Source organism: Solanum tuberosum, unplaced genomic scaffold, assembly GCF_000226075.1.
Source record: "Solanum tuberosum cultivar DM 1-3 516 R44 unplaced genomic scaffold, SolTub_3.0 scf00243, whole genome shotgun sequence".
NCBI lineage: Eukaryota > Viridiplantae > Streptophyta > Magnoliopsida > Solanales > Solanaceae > Solanum > Solanum tuberosum.
The window spans coordinates 600,215-608,530 of NW_006239166.1; the positions used below are offsets into that span (position 1 = coordinate 600,215).

General features: G+C 34.7%; 1 long non-coding RNA gene across 1 annotated transcript; it reads right to left on the reverse strand.

The window, feature by feature from the left end:
• Positions 1–591: 591 nt before the first annotated feature.
• Positions 592–2,498, reverse strand: LOC107062563 (uncharacterized). The gene is made up of 2 exons (XR_001474703.1): positions 1,935–2,498; positions 592–849 (listed from the first exon to the last, which is right to left on the reverse strand). It is a non-coding gene; the product is annotated as an uncharacterized lncRNA (long non-coding RNA).
• Positions 2,499–8,316: the final 5,818 nt, after the last annotated feature.

Consider the following 8,316-nt stretch of genomic DNA (forward strand, 5'->3'; position numbering starts at 1 on the left):
TTTGAAAGTTTAACGAAGTAAAGAACTCCTTTATTTTAACTAATATTTTTAAAATTTAACTAAGTAAAGTACTCACAACTTTGACTAGTTTTGAAAAAAAAAGTTTAACGAAGTAAGAGAACTCATTTATTTTTACTAAATATTTTTTTAAAATTTAACTAAGTAAAGAACACACAGCTTTGACTTTTTTTTAAATTTTTTTTTTTTTTTAACTAAGTAAATGAACTTATTTATTTATTACAATTATTATTATTTTATTACTATTATTATTATTATCATCATTTTAATTATCTTAAGGGAAATGGGACTAAAAGGGGGTTTTTCTAAGCACGGTATAAAAATATAGCTATTTTAATCTAAGTGTGTAAAAATAATGAGAAATGGCCATCTTTGGGAATTTAATTTAATTAAACCAAATCAAATAAAAGGTTAGAGGTAAAGTAAACAAAGTAAATACAATCAAAATAATAGAGAGAAAGAGAAAATAATTTGGGCCCTTTGGGCCTGTTGCTGCCTCCTTTTCCACACTTAAATCTGTGTATACATCAAACGTATACGGCTGTATACGACATGTATTTCGACCCATTCTCGTGTATATTAGGCTATATACCAAATGTATACAACCTAAATTAGCTTTTGAACCCCTATAAATTGGTTTAGGGCCTGTATTTGCTGCATTCAACCCATATATCAGTGTATACGGGCTGTACATCAGCTTGTTTTCAGCTTTTCAGGACCTGCTTCTGCTTCCGGAACCTGTATATCAATTTCCCTTTCACCCTCGAACACCAAAGGCTGACTCAATACTCGAAAATGCAAGGAGATGATGAAAGGAGTCCGATTTAGACTCTGTGAAGCATCACATGTAAAGCAAGTGAAAGGAAAGAATTAACATGGATAATTCAAGATTATCGTTCAACAATTTTGTCAATAAAGAGGCAATAAGCAGACACATATTCATCAAATAATATGCAAGTTAAGATAAGAATCACATGCATCAAATGAAATAATAACCTTTATCTTCAAAGTAAAAATAAAAATCGTATTTAGATTAATGAGATATAAGTGTATTCAAAAGACGAATCATAGAGCTAATTTGATCATTTTTGGGAAGAAAACTTATTTGTAAATATGAAAAGAGATCATTCATAACAAGTAGATAAATCCAAAAGTGACCAAAATGCAATCAACCAACGACGAACTAATGATAAGCATGCCAATGATTCAGAACTTTAAAGCAAAATGACTATTAATTCCCACATTTTGGAGGGCCATACAGCCACTTAAACATCACAGCAAACTCATCATCCAATCATCATCATAATAACATTTAGCTAGATGAATCAACTCATAAATACGAGAACCTAAATACTGAACAAACCAACGATCCTTGTGACTAAACTACTCAATTGGAAACTTAGAAAAGTATGATAATTAAGCACAAACGGAAACTACAGCCTAAGAATCATTAAACTAACAAATTCACATGTACACCAAGCAAAGAGAAGTATACATAGGTTTAAACTCAAAAGCCAACTAACCAAACAGTTCATTACTAACTTACAATAGCAGGATATAAAGAGCTGAAGGCAGAACAATCATTTCGGAAACGAAGTGCTTGCCAAACTTAGGTTAAAATATCTTATTCGGAACTGAACATGTAGGACAACAAATGATTCAAACAAGACTAAACTTGTAAGTTAGTTAGTACACAAAAATAGGATAAAACTTAGACCCAAAAAACAATATGAACTTCAATATAACCTTAGGAACACACAAATTGATCCTGTAACCTCATCCCAAATACAGTAATGACAATCGAATGCAATGACCATCTTCACATAGAGATACCTCATTCAAGAAACTAGAATGGATTCCTATCCAAAATAGTGGAAATTGATATTCATTGAACAAAAATAAGGCGAGTTTATTACCTCTTGTAGTGCAGCAAATCTGGGACAGACGAGAAGAGCACAACTCCCACCACGACTACGAGCTTAACTTCGCCGGAAACGAAACAAGAACAATACGAACAGTGATTTTTAGTTCCCAAAATGTCTGGGATTCGGATAGCTTTTAATTTCTCTAGCAAAAATTATTTTCTGATGAACAGTTGTATATTCTTCTCCTTCGCCCCCCAAACAGTGACTAAGAAGAGAATATATATAAGGGATTATTAGGGCATATTTTGGGGGGAATCGGATGGAATCCGGATGAGAATCGGTTCCATTCGAAATTCAAATTTCAAAACCTTTCACCATTGAAGGGAGGCATGCTTTTTCTGAAATTTTTGCCCTATTCCGGAAGGGGAAAGGCCGAATCGACGTCTCAAGTCGACTCTAATGTCCTTGAGATGCCACGTGGAGCGATCTCACGTTGGCAAGGACGAAAACGCGTGCTTGATGGCTGGAAACGGACTGCTGAAATCGCACAGTGGAGAGGGAAGTTGAAGCTGAAGACGTTGTACAGGGGATATGTACTGTTTTGGTATTGTAATGTTGCTGTTGCGTCTGTTTTTTGTTTTTCTTTAGTATAGGATTGTTGGTCTTGTTAGAGGAATTGTGTTCGGGCTGGGAATGAGTTTCTTTTTAGCAGAAAATAATTGGGCTGGGAATTAAGATTGGGTCTGCTGAAATAGTTAGAGAAAAGGCCCAAAATTGGTCCAAAAGGTCCAAGAAGGTAAGTTAGATTGGAATTTAGGAAATGGCTTTACGGATTGCGAATTCGGCCAAGCTAATTAAGAATTTAGCCAAAATCGGATGAATATTCATGAATTCGGCTAAATTCTAAATAGGATGAATTAATATTAATTAATCAACAAGCTTCTTAATCTCAACGAAATAAAATAATTAACTCAAATGTAAACTAAATAATTTAAAATAATAGCTATTACATAACTTAAACTAATGCACCAAATATTTAATTAAAACAAAATCTTTTTGAGGATATTTTTTAATAATCATAAAATATACTAATCATATATATAATTATGTAAAACATATATATTATCTAAAGATTATAAAAAGTGAGAACACTATCTTAAAATAACTTGCAAACTATATATATTTATTTATTTTAAAATTAGGTGTCAACAATACTTATAGTAAATGAGGAGGGGACAATCAGATTCAATCATCAACACTTGAACAAGCCACTAGAATAATATATAAATTATATTTGATACAGACTGAAACTTAACCAAAGACAGGGGTGATAGATGTTATATTCAATTACAAGACAAGCCGCAAAATTTGAATTGCAATCACATTCCTAAACTAAATTTACAAAGAGAAGCCGCACATATGGAATGAAAGACAAACCTACGCAAACATGAAATAAGTTTAAATCAAAGTAGACTTATGTCATTCTTAGTTGAAACTTGTGATATCTTAAACGAGCATTAACTTTAACGGCTTCTTGCTATATATGTTTTATTTTTTTGTATTCAAGAAACATAAGAAAGTAAACAGGCATGATTTTTTTATGAACAAAAAGGATATGAACCCGAGAAGGAAGATAGTACAGCACATTAGAGTTGAAATAAGCATAAGAAACATCCAAGCCAAGCCTAGTTAACTAACTCAGGATTTAACAGAAAACAAAGTTGTTCCAAGCTTTAAATCAGATCATGAATCCTAACGAATAGAAGAAGAGAATAACTAAGAATGACGTCTAAATTTGAGCAGCTAAAGAAAGGGAATGCAAGAGTTATATAATCAGATCAAACTTGCTAGTAGTTGGGGGGGCAACGAGAAGAACTTTAGATTAAGATAAACAACAATGATTCTGCCCATCTTTTAATTCACTCTTAATATCAAAATAGAATCTAATCTAACCAATATACCACATGCTCAGGCATCTGAAGAATTCACTATCAAACAGATGCTAGTTAAAAATTTAGTAGAGATCGATTTATATTTCATCCAAACTAGCAGCCTGCTTCTCCTATTAACGTGGATTAAAATATGATATGTTGCCTAGAATCAGTAACACAAACATCAATTTAGCCTTAAGACTAAAGCCTTTTTCACATTCAATATTTCCAAATTGTATCTATATTAATAAAATTTGTTAGTAATAGCCTCATTGCATATTTATATGGCAAACGTTCCAACAGATTGCATTAAGACCAAAATGAAATGACGAAAAAAATAGTACCTTTTGCTGAGCAGCAAACTAGAACTTCGACGTCAAGATTCTAACTTCCAACTTTCTCAAACTCGAATTCAAGACCAAAAATCGAAAGATGAGAGAAGATATAAATTTTCTTAAATCTAATGCTTGAAGTCTGTTCAATCTCCCTTTTTCCGTTTGTTTTTCGCCCCCCCTTTGAATGAGAACCAAAGGGCTGATTTTATAATCGAATTTGGGGGGAAGGCTTCCAATCTTACAACCATCAGATTGAGGGGATAACGATCTCAAATCCAATGGTCCTTCACGTTCTTCACCGCTTCAGTCGTAGCAGCGGCGGTAGTGTGGCTTTTTTAGGCCTGCCGTGGTTCAGAAAAAGATGTAAAGTTGACATGAGGAGGACATGATTGATGGAGGGTAGGGATGGACCTGGCCAAAAACCACCGGAAATTGCCATTTTCTGGCGGTTCATAGCCATTCTTTGGCAGATATTGATGGGAAAGGGGCGTGAAAGGATCCTGGGGAAGAAGGAAAACGTTTTGGGGAAGGAAAATTTTTGGGGAAAAGAAGAAACAGACGTCTGGGGAAGGAGGAGAAAGTTTGAGGCGTGACTTCTGGAAAAAAAAAAAAGTGTACCGGTGATGGAGTCTCTTTTTTTTTTGAAAATGTTAAAAATGTCTTGTTTAATTTGGGCCGTTCGATCGTTTGATCGGACGGTTAAGATAAATCAGGAATTAAAAGAAAAAAGTTATTTTATATATATATATATATATATATATATATATTTATTGTAGGGTCAAGATTTAAGCTAAAGAAACACAATCCATGTGCTCGCCTACATGGCATGCACGGATTGGCTAGTTTAAGGGGACTTGGATAACCAAAATTGTTCAAATTAAATTCATTTAGATTATAACCTCTCCTTTATTAAATAGTCATAATTTATTAAATTAAAAATAATTATTTTGCAAGATTAGCTTGTTTGATAAAATTAGTCACTCTTAAAAATTAAATTAATATAAATTTAGTAACTCTATTAATTAAATAAAACTTTCTAATTTTAATAAATGTACGAAAAATATCCATTGCGACAAAAATAAAGTTATATTTGAACACAACTAGATTCAACTCTTTAAGAACGACGCTGATAAAAAAAAATGAGAAAGTAAGTAGTGATATAATATATTTAATTTTTATAAGAAAAAATGAAATAAATTTATGAGATAATTAATAACTAAAAATATTTTGTGTTCCTACAATTAATTTCATAACACATATATTATTATTATTATTATTATTATTATAGTTAAATGTGGAGAGCCTAAATTGGGTGTCAACAATGACCCTCGGAGTAGTGGTATCATCTCATTTGACAATACAATATAAATGACTCTCCGGGTAGTGATATTGTCTCAATCGACAATATAAAAGACATGACCTCGGAGTAGTGGTATCATCTCATTTGACAATATCATATAAATGACTCTCCGGGTAGTGATATCGTCTCAATCGACAATATAAGTAAATAACCTTCAGGGTAAGAATATTATCATATCTGACAATATAATGTAGATAAATATCTTCCAGGTATCTTTAGTTGCTGGGAAAAAAAAAATATTTCTCTCTTCAAGGTTTTCTTTTGTCCCATCTCCGAACATAATTGCATGTTCATTATGGACTTCGCTTTGAATGGAATTGGATTAAATAATGTTATTCATATTCCAAAATCATTGATATAAGCAGCATAATCTATTTCCTATAGACCTGCATCCACAGAAAAATTGTTAGTTTAAAAACGAACTGATCTGTGTTGATCTCTTCGGTTGTCTACTCCTTGTCTTGCTATCTCCGGTTGATTTTTCTGATCTCCCGCTTCTTGATAGATAAGACAAAATATTTTTATGCAAATAACTTAATTATGAGGGAAAAGTTTTTTTAAGAAAAAATAGATTTTCAAAAGTAATGTTTGGAAAAGGTCACTGTCAAGTGTCATGTCACGTCAAGCTTGATGAACGCTATTTGGAGTTGATGTTTCGAGATCTATCTGATTACTAGTTGGGAAGTATTCAAAATTGCTCTAAACTGCCGATGAACCTTATTGAAATTTTTGAGGTCATCCTCAAAATTTCTGTCCCAGTTAACTGTCTTGGCTTATCTTCAAACGTTGATGAACAAACTATGGAATTTTTGAGATCCTCTCAATGTAAGCTCAGTCTTGACTATGTTGGAGAGATCTTCTTTTTGAGAATTTTTGAGTTCCTCTCAAAATTTTGTCCCGATTTCTATTGTAAAGGAAATAGAAATCTTACGAGAAATATGACCGAACCCTTGGGGTGCCTACGTATCCCGTTGAGACAGGAATCAGGTCAAACGTAGTTCCCCCATGAGGGTTAATAAAAATAAGAAATTTTACAAAAAAAACCGACCGAGGCCGACATAGGCCGCCTACGTATCTCATTCTTGAGAATTCAGGTCGAACGTAGTTCAAATACAAGGAAAAATATTAAAAGGGGATAAAAGAGTGACCGAGGCCGCATAGGCCACCTACGTATCTCATTCTTGAGAATTCAGGTCAGACGTAGTTCATATACAAGGGGTAAAATTTTAAACGAAGCGAATACAAGGAAACAGAACGATTACAAGGAAATGACAGAAAATACAAACAGAAATTTCACACATAATATCTCTTGACAGCGTCTGAGTTGATCAGTTTCGGCCATTCGGTGCCATCCATCTCTGACAGGACCAAGGCACCTCCAAATAACACTTTACGAACCATGTAGGGTCCTTGCCAATTTGGTGCAAATTTCCCTTTATACTCATCTTGATGAGGGAAATTGCGTTTGAGAACTAACTGACCAATTTCAAATATTCTGGCTCTTACTTTCTTGTGGAAAGCACGGATCATTCTCTGTCGATACAGTTCTCCATGACAAATAGCAACCATTCTTTTCTCATCAATCAACGTTAACTGATCAATCCGTTTGCGGACCCATTCGGCGTCGTTCAATTCAGCTTCTTGAATGATTCTCAATGAAGGTATTTCAACTTCTGCAGGTATAACTGCTTCTGTTCCATATACCAGCAGATATGGAGTAGCTCCAATTGATGTTATGACAGTCGTTCGGTAACCCAACAAAGCATATGGCAACATCTCGTGCCAACCTCTGCGATTATCAATCATTTTCCTCAAAATCTTCTTTATGTTCTTGTTGGCGGCTTCCACAGCTCCGTTCATTTGGGGACGATAGGCGGTTGACTTCCCGTGAGTAATCTTGAATTGTTTACATATTTCTCTCATCAAATGACTGTTGAGATTCGCTCCATTATCGGTGAAGATGGATTCTGGTACTCCAAACCTACATATCAGGTTGTTGCGAACAAAATCAGCTACAGCTTTCTTGGTCACCGACTTATACGAAGCTGCTTCCACCCACTTGGTGAAGTAATCAATGGCAACCAAAATGAATCTGTGCCCGTTAGAGGCGGCTGGCTCTATCGGACCAATGACATCCATTCCCCAAGCTACGAACGGCCAAGGTGAACTCATAGCATTAAGTTCATGAGGCGGCACTCGAATCAAATCACCATGCACTTGACATTTATGACATTTCTGCACGAACTTGCAATAATCATGCTCCATAGTCATCCAAAAGTAACCGGCTCGAAGAACCTTTCTCGACAAAGTGAGTCTATTCATATGAGTACCACAAACTCCAGCATGTATCTGTTCAAGGAGCTTTGCAGATTCACTAGCATCCACGCATCTGAGAAGACCTAAATCTGGAGTCTTATTGTAAAGGATTTCCCCACTTGCGAAGAAATTGAGGGCCATACGGCGTATCGACTTCTTCTGATTGAACGTTGCATTCTCATGATAAGTCCCGTCCTCTAAATACTTCTTGATGTCAAAATACCAAGGCAAACCATCTGGTTCCGCTTCAACATGCGAACAATGGACAGGTTGCTCTTTTACCTCTATATCCACTAGATCAATATAACTTGTATCTGGATGTTTAATCATTGAGGCGATGGTCGCAAGAGCATCAGCCAACTAATTCTGTATCCTGGTAGTGTATCTGAACTCAATCTTACGAAATCTCTTGCACAACTTTTGTATATATTGCACGTATGGTGTGATCTTGGGGTTCTTTACGGCCCATTCTCCTTGAACCTGATGAATCA